The following is a 20,305-nucleotide window of genomic DNA, read 5'->3' on the forward strand; positions in this document are numbered from 1 at the left end:
CTGAGCTGCAGAGCCTTCCTTTTATATTTCCTGCCCCGCCCTGGTACTTCCGGCAATGGGGCGTGGTGGGTTTGGCTCCGCCCACCAAGGGGAGTGTAGTGGTCACTCGCTCTCCAGTCCGGAGAGAGGCCACTGTGCCTCAGTACACTGAGCTAGGAAGTATTGCTAACTGGTTTAAAGTTAAAATAAGATTCTGAAATTTTCCATGTTTATCACAGTCTAAACTGCAAACCTGTTGAAGATTCACCTTTGAAGGGTTGAACTACATGCCTGAAGTTTTTACAAGGTGAAGTAGAAAATACGACTTTCAATTACAGTCCCTAAATTAGGGTTAATTTGTAATGAAAGAGGTGCCGGGGCTCAAGCAATTTTAAAAATTTCATAACTGATGTGGCAAGCCCAGAGGTACTGCGGCTATGAACTGCCCAAGCCTAGAGGTGCCAGGGCTCAGTCCTGGCAAGCCCTGGCAGAAATTAATCACTGTCTCTAACCTAACCCTAATTTATATAAAAGCCTAGAGCAAGGGGTCCCCAATGAACCTGATTTTATGAAGAAGATCCGTAACCAAGCAAACAAAAGGCTTTTCCCCCCATGTCTGTTTGGTCTGTAATCACAGTGGACTGCCAGTGCTACACTCAACAACCCAGTTGCCTAACAGGATTAGTTTGTTTTTCACTCGGATTCACATATAATGGTTGGTTTAGTCAAATCTCTGTGCTTCCAGTAGTGTCATCCTGATGGACTAGTCAGTGACTGTAGCCATAGATGGAATGGGAGTGTGTTATCTGGTAGACCCTGGTACTAATGGAGAGATTTTGGTTGAGATTTTCAAAACAGTGGTTCTCAATCTTTTCTATACTGTGCCCCTCTTTTCTATATTGGAACCATCCTCAAACCTCCTCCTATCTAGTCAGGACCTGATCAGCCATAACATCAGGGGCTCGTTCACCTGCACATCTACCAATGTGATATATGCCATCATGTGCCAGCAATGCCCCTCTGCCATGTACATTGGCCAAACCGGACAGTCTCTACGCAAAAGAATTAATGGACACAAATCTGACATCAGGAATCATAATACTCAAAAACCAGTGGGAGAACACTTTAACCTGTCTGATCATTCAATGACAGACCTGCGGGTGGCTATTTTACAACAGAAAAGCTTCAAAAACAGACTCCAACGAGAAACTGCTGAACTTGAATTGATATGCAAATTAGACACAATCAATTTAGGTTTGAAAAAAGACTGGGAATGGCTGAGCCATTACAAACATTGAATCTATCTCCCCATGTAAGTACTCTCACACTTCTTATCAAACTGTCTGTACTGGGCTATCTTGATTATCACTTCAAAAGTTTTTTTTCTCTTACTTAATTGGCCTCTCAGAGTTGGTAAGACAACTCCCACCTGTTCATGCTCTCTGAATGTGTGTGTATATATATCTCCTCAATATATGTTCCATTCTATGCATCCGAAGAAGTGGGATGTAGCCCACGAAAGCTTATGCTCAAATAAATTTGTTAGTCTCTAAGGTGCCACAAGAACTCCTGTTCCATTTAACACTATGGATTTAACAAAACTTCTCAGGATGAGAATATCAGGTCTGGCGGCTTGCACACAAATTTTCCATTAAAATTAATGGAAGATGTGTCTAAATTTTCCCATCCTGCAATAAAAATTTCAACCTTTTATTTTTATGAAAATTATCCTTTGTATACGCTGTATCCCAAATTATTGGTTGTGATGCATTAGTTCATTCATAGGGCATGGTAGAGAAGTTCTCGTGGGTCCAGTGTCATGTTGCTCTGCAAAATTCGAGCAGTATTTCCACTTCTAATGTTGGCACACGGGAGTTTTCAATTTTGCGTTTTCTCAGTTACTTACCAAAAACAAAGACAAAAATTCCACACACACACTGGATGATTTTTTATATTATTCACATGTGGAATAATTTAATTGTATGTAAATCTGTGGTTAATTTTACTAGTTGGTAGATCTTTTGATAATGAAAGCATCAGCTGCAAACAACAACAAAAACCTTCCTTACAGTTCTGAGTTTTTCCTTCATGTCTGATTATATTTGCTGCATATCACATCTATTGAGCCTACAACAGGAGGTATTGAAATGCAAAATGAAGTGCCATGTATGTCAGAAAAGAGGCAGCTCAGTTCCATTAGATTAGTAGGTGCTATGGTATTACAAATAATAATAAGGTTAGTACCTGTTACAAATAGAAGGTCTGATGGGTCATAGCAATTCTGTCCCAAAATATCCCCCATTGGCCATCCGAGTCAATGGTATTATGTTTCACAGCATGCAAACAGAGAAGTTAGACAAAAACACTCTTGCTGGAAGGTTGCACTGTAACACTACTTTATTTCTTAGAATAAAAACAGAGAGAGAGAAAGCAGACTGCTCTCTGAAACAGAGAGGCACAACTCACTCTACCTTTCTCTAGGCTGTCTGTGTGAAAAACTGGCTCTGATTGCATGCTTCCCTAGAGAGACCCGACCCCCAAATAATTTAAAGTGATAGCTCTCAATTTTAACACAAAGAATGAGGAGTACTTGTGGCACCTTAGAGACTAACACATTTATTTGAGCATAAGCTTTTGTGGGCTAAAGCCCACTTCATCAGATGCATGCAGTGAAAAATACATTAAGAAGATATATATATATATATATATATACACAGAGAACATGAAAAATGGGTGTTGCCATACCAACTCTAATGAAACTAATTGATTAAGGTGGGCTACAAATGGATACACCACAAATGGATTTACACCAAAGATTAATTTTAACCTATATGTATTATCTGTTAGAGATTGCTAAGATATACATTGGTCTTTCTAAGCATTCAGTGGTTGGCAGCCAGTGGAAGTCTCTTGTAAATAATAAAATGAAGTCTTTCCTACAAGTAAGGAAGCCTGAGTAATTCATATTTAGATCTCCCCTTTTCTCTTTTTCATGCCACAATCCAGAAACACACTGTTGCAAAGTTTAAGGGAAGGAGTCCATTCAGTCCTGTATGTACATGCTAATTCATGTGGAACATGATTAAAACGTAAAATCCTCACTCTTTTGACATAAGTCAGACCTGTGTACATTGGAAATGAGACTCAGTAACTATCTGTTGGAGAGGAATAGTTCCTACTGCTATATGAACAACACCCTCAGGGAGCAAAGAGACTCAGGACAAGTTAAAGCTCTCTAATATGAATATAAAATTTGCCATACTCGATCAGATCACTAGCCCATCTAGTCTGGAAGAATGCTTCTTGTACTGGTCAACACCCTCCTCTGTATCAGCCCGTGGACCAGGCTGTGTTATACGACAAACACAATCCCTCCCTGAGCTCCCCAGTTGTGGGTATTGTGGCTTTGCACCAAGACCTGCTCTGGCCAGCTGCTAGATCTCGAAATGGCACGTGGCTAGGGAAGCTGTGATACCCCTCCTGAGCTGTAGCGCAGGGATGCAAATCTTCATCATATGTAGTGCAAGTGGAAGAACAGTCTGACCCAGCAGTGATACCCAGAGGCTTGTGCTCCTTCTCAAAGCCTCCTGTGTTAAATCTTTGATATATTAAAGTGTGTCTGTAATGCTGGCATGGCTCTTGAGAAACAGACTGCCAGCCTCTGACTCTTTTTCCCGACTTACGGAAATTTAGATTAATAAAAAGATCTTTTTAACATAGTAAACTGAGGTCAAGAACCACAGAAAGATGGCCATTTCCTCACAAGCCAGCCCATTGCCCATTTGATGGTGCAGGCAAGAGAAACATTCAGATGGAAAGCTGCATATTAATCTCAGCGATGGAGAGGTATTATCTGAACTATTGCCCACATCTACATGCTGGTCCCCACATAATACACATACAAATGTCTTTGTACCACAGTTTGACATCTTCCCTGGAATTAATGACTTTGGATGGGGGTACTCCTTGGAAAAACCGTTAACCACTAGCTAATGAATATTTCCATGGCTGCAGCCTCAGGGACAGGAGCAGCATTTTCTCAAGGTAGCATTTTTAGGAATGACTTAAGAAGCCTAATGATTGAGCTGTCCCTCGGTAGCTAAAAAGGTGAAGGAAGAAGAGATGAATGGAGTGGATGAGTAGAAGGAAGTAGGAAGACAGGCACTTCCTCTGGCATTCATAAGACTGGCTATCTTGTGCTATATCAAGAAGTGCTATGGAGGTTCAAAGGAAATTGGATGTGATAACAAGGATCCTGTTAAATGAGTTGTGCATAGTGTCTAAAAGGGCTGAAATAGTAATGGTTCATGGAACAATTACTCAGACTTGGAAGGTTTTGTTTGTTTGTTTTTTGTTACAAATGGAATCCCTTTTTTTGCACCTCCCCCCCAACTCACTCAATTTCATTACTTTTAACAAAAACTCTTATGCGTTTTATTTTTAAAGACAGAGACCATTTCTATAGAAATATGGGTCCAATCTGTGCCACAGTTGCCTTTGAAAGCTGAGGTTTGAAATTAGCCATTTACATTTTCAAAGAGAAGTAAGTTTTTAATTAGCCATTTTTTTTCAAATTATGCAGAAAGTGAAATCTGAGGGGCAATGAATTGCCTGAAATGAGGCAACAAAAAGTTCCACCACAGATTTTTCAAAAAAATATTTGCTCATGTCTCTAAAATACATTGACAGTTTTCTTCCTCTGATTCTTCATGGTTTCCCCATAAATGATAATGAATTTTACTTGTTTTTATTTTTAAATACTTGGCTCTTTGTTTAGCTGTTGTTGTTGTTTTTTTAATGAGAGGGAAACCATTTTCTACTACACTTTGCCTTTTCTCCACCCCCAGTTCAGAATCAAAAACATAATTTGATTCAGACAGGTATACAATCTTTATACTGATACAGACACATACAAAATCAGCTGTCATGAATTAAACCCTATTTTTCCCTAACCCCAAATAAACAGCCTGCATTTGATTGTCATAACACACTTGTCATTTCATTGATGGCATGTTAGAGTTTTTCTTTTGAACAGTTTTATTGGAATTCTTTGGACTAAATATGCTGTGGCTTTTTGACAGCTTCATTAAAGAGCAGAAACCAATAATGAAACCAAAAGGATGTGAAGGACTCCAAAGAGTTTGTAGTACAAAGCATAGAAATATCTTACATGGTTTTCAGTTTGGAAGCTATTCCAGCTTCAGACGCCCCTTGAAATTTATCGTGTTGTAGTAACTTGGGGCCAAAGTTTGAAGTACTCACGGAAGCAAGAAACCCATTAACTTTATTTGGAGTTTGCCTAATAAAGAGTGAGGGCCATGGATCAGGTTCTACTGTCATTTACACCAGTGCGAATCTGGAGTAACCCCAATGAATTGCTTAGCATTATACCAGATTTACAGTGATGTAAGTAAGATCTGAAAAGACTATGAACCTCAGAATGTGGATCCTGATTATTATATGTCACGGAGTGTGGGGGGACACAAGGCCCTGCACCCCCGGCTTCCTGCGATTCACCATGACTCTCAGCCAGCCAGTAAAGCAGAAGGTTTATTTAGACGACAGGAACACAGTCCCAGACAGGTCTTGTAGGCACAGACAACAGGACCCCCCCAATTAGGTCCATATTGGGGTCCCAGGGGCACCAGAGCCCCATTGGGGGGTCAGAGCCCCGTCTGGGCTCCCCTCCATTACACCAGCCAGCTCCTGAAACTCTCACTCTCTCCAGCGTCTCCTCCCCCAGCCTTTGTTCAGTTTTCCGGGCAAAGGTGTCACCTGACCTCCAACCCCTTCCTGGGTTCTCACGTTACATGCTCAGGTATCCTCCCTCAAGGCCAGTCTCCCATCCCCCAATGCAGACCATCTTAGCCAAACTCCCCACTCAGCATTCAAAGACCACATTAAGAACAGTCCCAGTTCGTCACATTATATAACAACAATATGTCTCCAGAAAAGTCTTATTACAACTAATCACAGTTTATATTTAAAACTGTCTATTCTGATGCTAATTTATAGTTGCTTTTATGAAGTGTGAGATTTTGCTTCTTTCTCTTTAAATCTCAGAGTAGAGGATGTCCAAACTGCAGGCTGATCGGTAAATGTGGCCAACAGAATCTTAAACTACAGCTTGTGGCTTCCATCTCCTGGTAAATGGGGAGTAAGGTCAAAGCTCAGGTTTTCTGGCCTCATCCTGAATCTAATGAAATCAAAAGCAAAACTCCCATTGACTTGCATGGGAACAAAATCAGGTCTTTAATCACTAGTGAAGTTGTACAGGAAGCAGTTTACTTTCATCCGTCAAGGAAGATACCAGTACCAGAAATGCTTATGCACATGTGCATTAGATTATCTTTTCAAACTATAACGAGGAGTCCTTGTGGCACCTTAGAAACTAACAAATTTATTTGGGCATAAGCTTTCATGGGCTAAAACCCACTTCATCAGATGCATGGAGTGGAAAATACAGTAGGCAGAATATATATACACAGTACTTGAAAAGATGGAAGTTGCCTTACCAAGTGGGGGGTCAGTTCTAATGAGACAATTCAATTAAAGTGGAAGTGAGCTCTTATCAACAGGAGGAAAAATCACTTTTGTAGTGGTAATCAGGGTGGCCCATTTCAAACAGTTGACAAGAATGTGTGAGTAACAGTAGGGGGAAATTAGCATGGGGAAATTAGTTGTTAGTTTTTGTAGTGACCCATCCACTCCCAGTCTTTATCCAGACCTAATTTGATGGTGTCCAGTTTGCAAATTAATTAATTTACTCCTATTAATGTCAAAATAGCATCAGACTTGCCCATGGGATGGAATCTCCATTTTCTGAACAACTCTACTGATAAGTCATAGTGGGAGTCATGTCCAACCTTCTCTGTCCAGAGGGAAAATTGTCATGATACAGAGCTTTTGAGGTTATGATCAGTGGAAGTGAAGAGGGGAAGAAATTGAGGAGGACCTAAACATAAAAAAACACACTTTCTAATCAGTTGGTTACCTTCCAAAGACCGGTGCCTGGTATTTGATAGCCTAAATTTACATTAGAATCAACCCAATTTTACTTTCCCTTTCACATTTTACTGTGTTGGACTGTAGCCCACTCTTTTATGGCTCATCTGACGGGATGTGAATTATCTCTATGCAGGCTTGACATAACCTTGTGCAATGTGACGTAATGCTCCAAAAAGGCTGAATTAAAAAAGAAACTATACTTATTAACAGGAAAGGAAACAGGCCCCCGTTGACAACTGGTGGCTGGAAATCAAGGGGCACTTTCTCAGAAAAATCATTTAGGACAATATAAATTACTATTATTTATTCAGGGGGAAGAAATACCTAATGAACCTATAACTAGAATCAGCTGGCTAAGTAAATTACAAGGGACAGGTATTTGTGTATCACTGCCAGGTAGATTCAGGCAGCAAGGGCTCAAACCCGCTCCCAATGGCATCAATCAAACTCCCATTGACTTTGATGGGAGCTGAAGCAGAACCTAGATTGGCATGTTTCATTAGTTTCCCCTCTGCAACAATGGAAGCTGCCAGAATACAAGCATTACCCCAATTTCAACATTCACGTCCCGCTCATTTTTCAGATTGCCTGTGCATGCAGCGTACTTGCACAAAGCTTCCATTCTGTCACCTCACACTAATAATACTCAGTCATCCCTCCCTCTCTGAGCTATTAGGGTCAGACCTGCATTCCAAAGGCATGATTCGAAACCATATCCCTTTAAATTCCAGCAAATTGGAGGGCTGAAATCTTCACCGTGTGAGTGTGCGTGCACACTTGTGAACTTTTTACCTTTGACCCAGCAGCAGCGCAGCACACGTTACCCATTCTCCACCTCACTGCTGCTGGTTCACAACAGGTGGAAATAAAACACTGTGAAAGTAACAGTGCTACACGGTGACTGGCTCCTTCAAGGGGAGTTGGGCCCAGCCCCACCTGCTAATAATAAGGTGCCTGCACCCTGAGGCTGTGGAGTTAAGGCTGAAGTGATAGTCTGAAGAACAGCCAGTCCTTTAAAAGGCAGTTGAGCTGAAGAACAGTAGAGAACAGGTAGGTTCCCACAGGAGTCCCTACTTCAGGGTAAAGAACCCAGCTGCTAGGTGATTCTGAGGCAGATAGCCCAGGGAGTGTGAACTGTGGAGACTTCCAGGGTCAGGGAACTGGCTGAGAGAGGCAGTACTGCCAACCACTAGGGACCAAAAATGATAAGTCCGAGCTCAAAAAAGTCATGAGATTGGCCCCACAAATCACGAGATTTTACAAACATCAGCAAACCATATTTTTTAGTCCGTCTTTTGACATTTTAATGCCTCTCTACCCTCCGGCTACGTGCGTGTAGGAAAGGACTGAACATTGCAGAGCATACCATTTGGGGAAAATTCAGAACTGGGTGGGGAGGTGTTGGGGTCATCTTGCTAGGTGCAACCAACGTTGGTGGATTCCAGAGCGTGGCTGGGGTGTAACAAGCAGGCTGATGGAGTCAGAGCTGCTTAGCAAACAAACACTCAGTGCATGCATGTCCACTGGTTGGCTGCATCCAGGCTGTGAGCCACAGCAGCAGAGCATTTGAAGCACTCAAGGCTACAGGGCAGGTAGTGACACAACCCCTCACTGATATGGGTTGCGCCCCAGCATGTGACATCAGGTTGAACCTATTTAGTGGCTAACTTGAGAACTTCAGTCATAAAAATTCAAGTAATAAAACAATAAATATCTTTAGGATTATACATCTGAGATCTGAGGCTTCATTCACTACATCTCAGTCTTGGTCTGTGGCTTCAATCTCTAGGCCCTTTAAACTAACACTGTATTGATTCATAAATTAAAATGAAAGGTAAAAAGGAGAGCACAAGAGTTATCTCACTATTCCCCATCTTGGCCTACTCCTTGCCTTCTGAAATCATGCTTGAAGTACATTCATGTAGGTTTTTTATGGATGGTCACATGTTGGTCAATTGCTTAGCTAAGATCTTAGGTACCAGTTTAACTTATTTTTTCCCCTTTCCAATTTCAATTTTGTTGCTGTGAAAATCAGAGTCTAACTGCAGTGACTACAGCCAGACATATGGCGGGTAAGCAATGTCAGGCTTCCCATACATCTCTGCCAATGTCTCCCTGTCCTGACCGCAAACACCCCCTGCCATTTCAGCCCTTTGTGAAGACTGAAAAATGGACTGATACTGAATTCTGTGATACAGACAAATATCCTGTATATGGGGCTACTTGAAGATCATCATATTTGTTTTGCAAACTTACTATATCACGTAAAGTGCTGGTCTAAATCTAGGAAAGATGAATAGAATGAGAATACATTTTTTAAATCAAAGCATTGCAGTCAACGCATTGTAGCACACTAATGACAAGTTTAAATCACATCCAAATTTTAATGAGTTCTATTACAATTTAAAGTGGAGGGGTCAAATCTCAGATCCTTATTCAGTTTTAATTCTACCCTACTCCCACTGAAGTAGCAACACTGACAGTCCTGCTCTCAGACACATCAGTGTGAATCTGGAGTGACTCCACTGGCTTCAGAATCTGGCTCTTATCTTTTGTCAACTCTCTGACAAATGTGCTTGAAATTCAAGGGCCCAAGTCTTTCCCCTCACATAATCATGTGATCCTTAATCTAACAGAATGCTGGGTTTTATGGAAAAACTGAACCTTCCAGTACATGCAGAGGAAATTCCAGAGCAAACTCATTGACAGACATGCCTTGGAAGTTAGCTAGTTACTTTGGCAAAGACTCAGAATTTTTTTCTTTTTCTTTTTCTTCTTCATTTCCCCCCCTTTTCTTCCCAACCAAAGCCCAAAATGGAACCAAACAAACAAACAAAACCCACCAAAAAAACACACACATTCTTAGGAGCATAGGATGCTGAAGACCAAAACAGAGCAAACTTGGCACTTCTGGTTGCAGCCCTCTTGCGGGTATTTGTTGTGTATGAAAAGCGCGAAGGAAAGAATGCTATTTATGTCATAGAAATTTGGCAGTATGAAAAACCTACAGAATCATTGGGCAGGCTCTTTTGTGTTTAGTATGTGAAAATGGATATGCTTTTTTAGAAGATATTAGTTAAAAAGTTAGTAAAATGTTGCAATCTTACTGATAAGCCCGATGTAGTTCATTAATATTCTAAGCCCTCATCGAAGCAAGCTACGACAGCTGTATCACATGTTACAGAGACGTTAGGGATCTACTTGAACAATGTGGGGGGAAATACCTGTAAATCCTGTAGCCAAATGGCTCTAATCTGGTGAGAAGCTGATTTAGTGGAGGAATGACTGAAGTGCTGTTGGCATTCTGAACCCCAATCAGTGCCAAGTCCTGGAAAAATGTGTATGAGCTCCACAGCCCGTAAATGCTTAGTGCCCTCATGGAACTACATAAAGAGTAGATCTTAGATAGATCTTTAAGGGCCTGATCCGAAATCAATGGGAGTCTTTCAACTGATTTCACTTGGGCTCTGGATCAGGCCTCAGTTGCATTACAGACATTAGGGGATTATGCCTAGCAACCCCACTGTAATATATGTCAGCATTGTCATCCAAATTGTGCAGAGAGGCGAAGTACCTGCCCAGGGTCACACAATGAGTCGGTGGCAGACTTGGAAAGAGAAGTCACATCTCTTGACTTCCAGACCTGTGCGTCAGCTCAAACGTTATCTACTCTCCCCTTCTTGGGGGGTTGGTAGAATGTTCCAGATAAATATTTGTGTAAATTAACTCAGTTTTGATCATAGTGCTTGAAATCCAATGATAATCGGAGAAGAAAAGCAAGAGATTCATTAAAAATGTAACACACACACACACACACACAAGCCTCCCAGCAAGTTTAAGACCATACAAATGTTGCATAGCCTTTCAGTTTCACTACCCCACACTTGGGCATGGGGGGTAATGACACTGGTAGACCTACATACCCTCAAAGCCACCATGGTGGCCAGATCTCAGATAAATCTTCACCAGCCTCTGTGTATTGGTGGTTTTCAGCATCTGAGCCTAGAGTACTGTTCCGTCCATGATGGCAGACAGAAAATACTGGCCATTTGAAAGTGGCATTGTCTCACCCACAGGAGATGAATCATGGGATGGTGAGAGAGGAATAATGGGAATTGTTGAATAAAAGTCCCAGAATTCCAGTTGCTTCCAGTGACTTCCACTATGTATCCCACAGTGAGACAAGTCCCAGAAGACATGGAGTGAAGCAAAACACATGGGATGCCCATGCAGAATGCCTCACGTTTAGTGCGCACAAAGCCCCTGCCATGTAGATGCACTGATTTGTACTGATGCAGAAAACTGTTGATTGTGTGTATGCAATTATTGCAGACTAATATGCACCAGTCAAGGATGCAAAATCTCAGTGCGAATTAACCCCCCTGTGTAGACAAGGCCTTATTTCCATAGGTGCTCCTGCATTGACTGTGTGAGCACCAGGCTAGCTCAAATAATGATCCCCAAAGTAGGTGTTTTTGACTTCCTGTTTAAAAGCAGCAACTTTTGATGAAATCTGGATGATTTTTAACTCACTCTCCTCTCTTCACCCCACCGTTCAGGTTGACCATGAGGGCAAAGAGTTGCCTCATCTTATCCCCAGATTTAGCTGCTTGGGATGTTTGAGATCACATTGTTGTAGATGGGATCCCTAAGATCTTGGCCTCTGACTTCTAGCAACAAAGTTCCATATGAACAAGGGAGGGGAGCCAAACATTGGAGAGACGCACAAAACACATTTTTTCCAGTCTTCTCACTCGCAGGCTGATCCTGGTTTGTGGCTTTTCTGAGTCATCCTGTAAATACTGGTCTCCTCAGCAAACCGAAAGAAAGAAAGAAAGAAAGAAAGAAAGAAAGAAAGAAAGAAAGAAAGAAAGAAAGAAAGAGAACACATTTGTTATTGCACAGGATCTTCCTGGCCAGATCTGACCTGAAAACACTGGTCACCAATGAACCATCAAAGGCCTTTCACATATCTAGCAGCTGCAGGGAGGATTACTGTAAGCACTTCTATCACTTTGACACCTCAGCGGTGGACAACGCCAATTGTACACTGTCGCGGGCTCTGTTGCAGGGACCACCTTCAATGCTTTGGCTCAGAAGAGCAGCCTTTTTCCAATTCATTGACACAGGGGGATATATATCTAAAAACTTGGCTGCGGCAGCTAGTGCATGCCTTGAGGATTACATACCGAGTGAACTTTGTCAGCGTAAGCCCTAGTCAATAGGGGGAATTAAGTAGAAAGACCTCTATTGTTCCAGCCAGCCTTCTGAAGGCATTGATTGGCAGTAAAATGTCTTAAGTGACAGATGTAAAGTAAATATTGCCTGTGCCAAGGTCTCTATATTACTTTGATTAGCTACCATCAATCAATCTGTTCTGTGCCTTGTAACAATAACGGTTGCTGTTATACTTGAATCCTCTGTGATGAAGCCCAAAGTATAATTGATTAACAAACTGAAGAGAAAGGTTATACTAATTACATTGAAATATACCTTTAAAAAAATGTGTAGTGTGTGTGCTTGTGTATGTATACATACATATCCATGCATATAGAAATATATTCATATACCAAACATACAAACAAATATAACCCTTTAAACTTGCCAGTTGCCTTAGATAGCTCAATAACATTAGGCTGGTATTTAAAATAGTCTCTAGGATTTTCCTATAGTAAATGTAAAGTACAAGGAATACTGCACTACTGAGGCTAACCTTAACTATACATCTAAGGCAAAATCAGAAACGTTTCTAAGGTGACCACTTCATGTACGTGAGCATACATCATGTGCACTCTAGCCAGCATAACTACAACCATTATTAATGGTCATAAAGTTACTTGTTCCTTTTTCAAAATGCAGCCACAGTATTTGCTTTGATGACCTCCTTTAGCAGTGAATTCCACAAATTAATGATACACCATATAAAGTGCTATTTCCTGGTGTTAGTTCTAAATTTAGAGGATATTTAAAATCACTGAATGACCACTTTTTCTTGCCTTATAGGACAGGACAAATAATTCTGAACATTTTTTATTCTCTCCAGGCTACATAATCCTGTTTTCTTGAAGTCTTACAGTTAATGCAAGCCCCACCATTCTGTATGTTATAAAATGAACTGATGTGACTTTATAATACAGGGTGAGAAAGGTAGAAGCAACTTTTTAGATAGCATGGTCTCATAAAACTATCTTTGCAGATAAAAAATGCACTAAATTTCCTATTAACAACTGATACGGTAGATCATTACACAAGGGAATGTTAGATTCAACCACCCTCTCTATAAGGATAGAGGTGAAACTGATTCCAACAATCTCTACCTCACATTTCTGTTTTATGGTGCATTACTTCACTTTATCCCCACTTCAGTCATTGCAGGCACGTGCATTAGCATAAAAATGCTGAAAATGAAGCACATTTCAGGATTCTCTTCACATGCCAGGTCACTGTTACAGCTTGATATGGGATGAGCTTTAACAGACAGTGAAATCCTGATTTCTGAAGCAGGGTCACAGCCAAACTTTTTTGTGACAGCATTTGAATGTTTCTTTGCAGGGTACAGCAGCCTCATGGTTGGGCATGTGCTACATCAGTGGAGATAAGTCTGTTAGTGTTTTAAAGTGTTATTTTTTCTTTTCTATCGAGGTTTCAAATTGTCGGAGTCAAACTCAAATATAACTGGAGCATCTGGGTTTCTGTTTGGAAATTCAGCATTAAACAGCTTCTCGGATTATTGAGACATTTTTCCGGCACTGACATCACTGCATCCCTTTGTTTTACAGCAATGTCATAAAATAATGTGGCTGTATTGCCATTTAATCCTATTAAAACTGGGAAAGAGAGAGAGAGAGAGAGAGAGAGAGAGAGAGAAACTTTTATTTGGAAGAACCATTTTTATATGAGCTAGAAAAGGAAGGTTAATAGTAGTTAATGCACTAGCCAGGGGTTCAGAAGACCCAGGTTCCTTTCGCTGCTCTGTCACAGACTTCCTGTGGGACCTGGGCAAATCACTTAGTCTCCCTGTGCCTTAGTTCCCCATCTGTACAATGGAAATAAGAGTACACCCCTGACTCACAGGGATGTTGTGAAGTGCTCAGATGCTAAGGTGCTGGGGTCTATGTAAGTACCTTACATAGATCGCTCTATTGAAAATGCTTTGCAGAGTTAATTCTTGTACATATAGTCCTCCCTGGGCAATTAAGTGAACAACATTGGAGCCCAATTGAAGTCAACGGCAGTCCACCTGTGTGGCTATCATTGCAGGATAAGGACCATAGAGAGAAACAATTAACACCGAGTTTTAGGCACCCATATTTTACCTCCATCTGCTTCATTTTGAAGGCCTAGGTGAATTGTAGATATCAAGACTGAGCCTGGTGCCTGCTTTGGCCCCATTGGGTATGTCTACACAGTGAAAGGAAGTCCACAGTGGTGATCTCAGAGCCCGGGTCAACAGTCTTGGGCTCACAGGGCTCAGGCTACCTTGCTAAAAGTAGCTGTGTAGATGTTGAGGTTCACGCTCTGAAGCCCATCCCCCTCGCTAGGCTTCAGATCCTGAATTGCAACATCTACATGGCTATTTTTAGCATGATAGCCTGATCCTTGTTGACCTGGGCTCTGAGATTGCTCCCATGGGCTGCTGCCCTCTGTTTAGACATACCCATTGTGCCTTTCCAGAAATGCAAAGGAGCCAGAGAGCTGGAAAGTGTGTGTGCATGTCTGTGTAGAGGTGTAACTAGGAGACAGAGAAGATCCATGAAATCCTGTAGGGGCTTGGGTCTTAGTGGAAGAGCAGAGAGAGCGGATAATGGAAACTGTAAAGAGAGAGACAAGTTTGGGAGAGTGCGGGAAACCAGAGAAGGGTGGGAAGCAAGAATGGAAGAATCATTTAAACCAAGACTAGATGTCTCTCTAAAAGCTATGTTCAGCCCGGGCTATTGGGCTCCACGCTGGAATCACTGGTGAAGTTCTATGGCCTATGTCAATAAAGAGATGAGACTAGATGGTCAGAATGGTCCTTTCTGGCCTTAAAAATCTGTGACTCTATGAAGCTCGAAAGGTCAAAAAAGGTTCAGAGAAGCATCTTGATATGGACATAAAATATCAAAAATGCATCTCAGAAGCTTCTGGGAGTCTCCTGTCTCTGCTGGTTGTCTAGAGTTAGAATACCTATAATACTTCCCTTTAAGGTATTTCAGAGGCAAGGCGTTCAAGAGCAGTACCCCAAGCAATAGCTTGAGTAAAGCGTTTGTTTAAAAATATCATCTTTCTAGGGAGGAGTGGGTCAGCTGCAGCCCTTACAGAGCCCTGACAGTCCCTCCTTTATTTCCTGTGCTTTAACTGGTCCACTAACCCTAGAGCCAAAGAACTACATGGAGTTCTCTTCAGAGCCAGGCTTCCCAGCTTTACATGTTTGACCTTTATGACATTGTGTTGTTTGTCTTGCAGCACCGCACAATGGGAAGGCATAATGTGATGACCTTGTGCCAATGAGGAAAGAAGGCTAAGAATAATATCTTATAAGTCTAGTCGTCAGAGTCAAGCACCAAGCTCATCGTCTCTTTAGCACATCTGGCCCTATTTGCAAGAGTGGGAGGAGATGCTAGAAATGGTGTAAAACTCAGGCCTCCCCAAGTGACGGAGCAGATCCCAAGGCCACCGTGCTGGCATTCATGCAGAGGCCATTTTATTACCTTTAACATTATTGTCTGCACCACTAATAACTGCTTGGTTAGTATATTGGTTCCTATGTGACAAATTTATCTACAGAATTAGCTGGGGTGCCCCACATGCATTTTTGGAATGACTGTTATGGTAAAATCATTAAGGCCACCCATCCCACCAACATCTGATATTCCTAATGGTTTGGCTTTGATTAAAAGGAGGCATTACCAATAAGGAGCTGCACATTTTCAGATGCTCCTAAAAACTGCTATTTCTCAGTGGTCTTCAGCAGCAGTCGACCACAACTCTAACCAAAGTTCTATTAAGTAAGCTATTTATTTACTGCCACTCCACAGTGACTAGGCTTATTTAGCTTGCTGCATTAAGCGTATTTTCCGATCAAGTCAGTAGGCCAAATGGCCATAGAAATGTCTGATTAGATGGATTTTTCTATCCTTTTTCTTGTTTGCTTGCATATAACTTTAGCCTTCCAAAGGCTATGTAGGTGGTGAACTGGAGGGATCCAAACGGCAGGAAAATAAATAGCTGGATTTTTTTATTATAGGTGGATGGATTTCTTTTCATCATTTTGTGGGTGGCTGCATTTTTCACATGGTCAATACACCCAAGGCAAATTACAAGACGGAGGTAATGTGACAGTTTTCATCAAAGTTTAGATAGATTTCCTTCTGAAATATACTCTCTTGGGGATGGCCCCGCACAGTGAAAAACGGCTGCAAGTTCATATAAATAAAAGGGCAGCACGCCAGAACAAACAGAACTGCACAGCTCTCCCTGTGACATGGAATTCTCTATACCTTCAGTTCCTGCGGCTCTCTCTGCCTGCAAGCCAAAATCTGGTTTTGTTCTGGAAAACGGAGGAGGTGGGACAGAGCATTGTTAATACAATCTGCAGCATTCAAAGACTTATTTGTGCACCTTAAAAGGAAGATTGAACTGAGGTGGACCTATTTTTTTCCCCAAAACACAGATGGATTTAGAAAGGCTCCTTTATAGATAATATACATCGTAATTTCTTTACACAGAGCATTTACATTTACAGTACAAAAGCTTCTATCAAAAATAGTACAGAGCTTCACAGATACAGCTCTGATTTGTGATTCAGTCTTAGGACTTTTTACTATCTGGCTCAGAAAGACGTTAATGTTGTGAGTTGAGCAGCAGACCTGCAGTAATGACGACTGCCCAGCAAAATAGGAGACAAGGGACTGCCAACCACTATCGAGTCAATGACTAGGGCGGCTAGGTACTATGACAATACAAATATTAACTACTAATGATAAGCTGGCTTGTTGAGGTGAAAACCCCAAATTAGATGTGCACAAAAGGGTTCTTTTGACCGTGCATGTGTGGGAAAGCATTTAACGGAAACTGGAAAATGTAACTCCTTGGGAAGGTAGTGTGGTCAGTCTGGACTGCTCAGAGACGCTCGTAGCAACTCCCAAAATCCAAGGGCAATATGTTCTGCCTAATACAGATGGGCCTGAGCAGTAAATGTTGGTAACAGGCTTGAATCTGATTTTGGAAACTATCACCCACATCATCACCAAAAAAGCTCAGATTCAGAGTCCTGGTTCAGACCTATCTGCTTTCCATAGCTATAATATAACATGACTGCTTCATAGGTTTATTCCACAACCTATGCAGTATGGGGTATACTCTTAAAGAGAAAGCCTATTGACAATTTAAGTACAGCATAGTTTATAGTCAAATTGCAAACAAGGATCAGTCAAATTATCGGTTCTGGATAAATTATTTCACCAATGTAATCCCCTTTTTCCATATTGCTAAAATGTCTGTGAATGAGTCCTGATTTTTCACACTGTAGTAGTTATTTACAAGTATTTATTGGACAGATATTGGGTACAAATGTCAGAGGATGACAGTTCATGAATACTTTGGCTATTATTCTTAATTATTTGTGGTGTGTGATTGGTCACCTAAATGACATGTCATTAGTTCTGCTTCCTGATTGCATGAGCGCAATCTTTAAAACAGGAGAATAGAGATAAATGAACGGTGAATAGCAAATCTCCAACAGTGAACAATGAACAGGAAATACTATTGTTTGAGCACAAATGTCCTTGTTTCATTGCAAAATTAGTGTCCACATCTGTTTTCCAAACATTCTTGCAGGCATAAATCTCTTTGGTGCATTAGCACTGATCGTCTTTGCAGGAGAAGTGCATTTTAAGAAGGTTTTTCATAGATTCGTAGATTCTAGGACTGGAAGGGACCTCAAGAGGTCATCGAGTCCAGTCCCCTTCCCTCATGGCAGGACCAAATACTGTCTAGACCATCCCTGATAGACATTTATCTAACCTACTCTTAAATATCTCCAGAGATAGAGATTCCACAACCTCCCTAGGCAATTTATTCCAGTGTTTAACCACCCTGACAGTTAGTAACTTTTTCCTAATGTCCAACCTAAACCTCCCTTGCTACAGTTTAAGCCCATTGCTTCTTGTTCTATCCTTAGGGGCTAAGATGAACAAGTTTTCTCCCTCCTCCTTATGACACCCTTTTAGATACCTGAAAACTGCTATCATGTCCCCTCTCCGTCTTCTGTTTTCCAAACTAAACAAACCCAATTCTTTCAGCCTTCCTTCATAGGTCATGTTCTCTAGACCTTTAATCATTCTTGTTGCTCTTCTCTGGACCCTCTCCAATTTCTCCACATCTTTCTTGAAATGCTGTGCCCAGAACTGGACACAGTACTCCAGTTGAGGCCTAACTAGCGCAGAGTAGAGCAGAAGAATTACTTCTCATGTCTTGCTCAAAACACACCTGTTAATGCATCCCAGAATCATGTTTGCTTTTTTTGCAACAGCATCACACTATTGACTCATATTTAACTTGTGGTCCACTATAACCCCTAGATCCCTTTCTGCTGTACTCCTTCCTAGACAGTCTCTTCCCATTCTGTATGTGTGAAACTGATTGTTCCTTCCTAAGTGGAGCACTTTGCATTTGGCTTTGTTAAACTTCATCCTGTTTACCTCAGACCATTTCTCCAATTTGTCCAGATCATTTTGAATTATGACCCTATCCTCCAAAGCAGTTGCAACCCCTCCCAGTTTGGTATCATCTGCAAACTTAATAAGCGTACTTTCTATGCCAATATCTAAGTCGTTGATGAAGATATTGAACAGAGCCGATCCCAAAACAGACCCCTGTGGAACCCCCATTTGACCGTATCAAATGCCTTACAAAAGTCTAGGTATACCACATCCACTGCTTCTCCCTTATCCACAAGACTTGTTATCCTATCAAAGAAAGCTATCAGTTTGGTTTGACATGATTTGTTCTTTACAAATCCATGCTGGCTATTCCCTATAACCTACCACCTTCCAAGTGTTTGCAGATGATTTCCTTAATTACTTGCTCCATTATCTTCCCTGGCACAGAAGTTAAACTAACTGGTCTGTAGTTTCCTGGGTTGTTTTTATTTCCCTTTTTATAGATGGGCACTATATTTGCCCTTTTCTGGTCTTCTGGAATCTCTCCTGTCTCCCATGATTTTCCAAAGATAAGAGCTAGAAGCTCAGATACCTCCTCTATTAGCTCCTTGAGTATTCTAGGATGCATTTCATCAGGCCCTGATGACTTTCAGGCATCTAACTTTTCTAAGTGATTTTTAACTTGTTCTTTTTTTATTTTTTATTTTATCCCGCTTCCCATTAGCATTCACTATGTTAGGCATTCCTTCAGACTTCTTGGTGAAGACTGAAACAAAGAAGTCATTAAGCATCTCTGTTATTTCCAAGTTTCCTGTTACTGTTTCTCCCTCCTCACTGAGCAGTGGTATTTGAATATAATGGGAGATTTTCTTGTCCCAGGATTACAGTATCTGACCTTTTAAGATTGTCTCACCAAATCTAAGGAGAAGTACATTGATAGAGCAGTGTGGCAAAATTTATTCTACCATTGTCCAATCTGTATGTCTTCTCTGGATAAATAAGAGGCTATGCAAACCAAATGACATTCACCAGCATTTGTTTGCAAAGTTAATAAAAAGAATTTCCGATACTCTTTTTTTTCAGCTCCGGAGAGCAATAAATCCAACATCAGAGCATACTTTTGTCATATATAAAATAATAAATAAAATGAACACCAATAAACATATAACGATGCATAATAAGCACATAAAATGCTTCTGAAGGAGGCATCTACTTTGGAATGCTGTAAAAAATACCACAGCTGCTACTCCGCTCTCAAAGATAAGAGGGGGGTTACAGGTTCTCTTTTCTTTGGGGATGCCTGCATGAAATTACAACAGGAATCTTAACAAAATAAGATGTATTAAAAACAGAGAGCAAATGGAATTAAAGCAAACAAAAGGTTTGCTTCACATATCTAGATTTACACTTCATATAAACTACGCTAGATCAGGCACTCAGATGAATTACAGGGGGAAAACAAGAATAACAAATAGCTTACATCCCCTGAATGCAAGCCACTCTCTGACCACTCTTTCGCCAGACCGTCAGCATCACTTGCTGTCTGGATGCCAATTCTTCTTGTGTCCAAAGCTCTCTGTTATCTAGCGCCCCCTGAACCCAAACCGTTTTCTCCAACTACCTCAATAAGGATTGGATACTAAAGATACAAAGACAGTTATTGATGATTAATGGCC

Source organism: Emys orbicularis, chromosome 14, assembly GCF_028017835.1.
Source record: "Emys orbicularis isolate rEmyOrb1 chromosome 14, rEmyOrb1.hap1, whole genome shotgun sequence".
Lineage (NCBI taxonomy): Eukaryota > Metazoa > Chordata > Testudines > Emydidae > Emys > Emys orbicularis.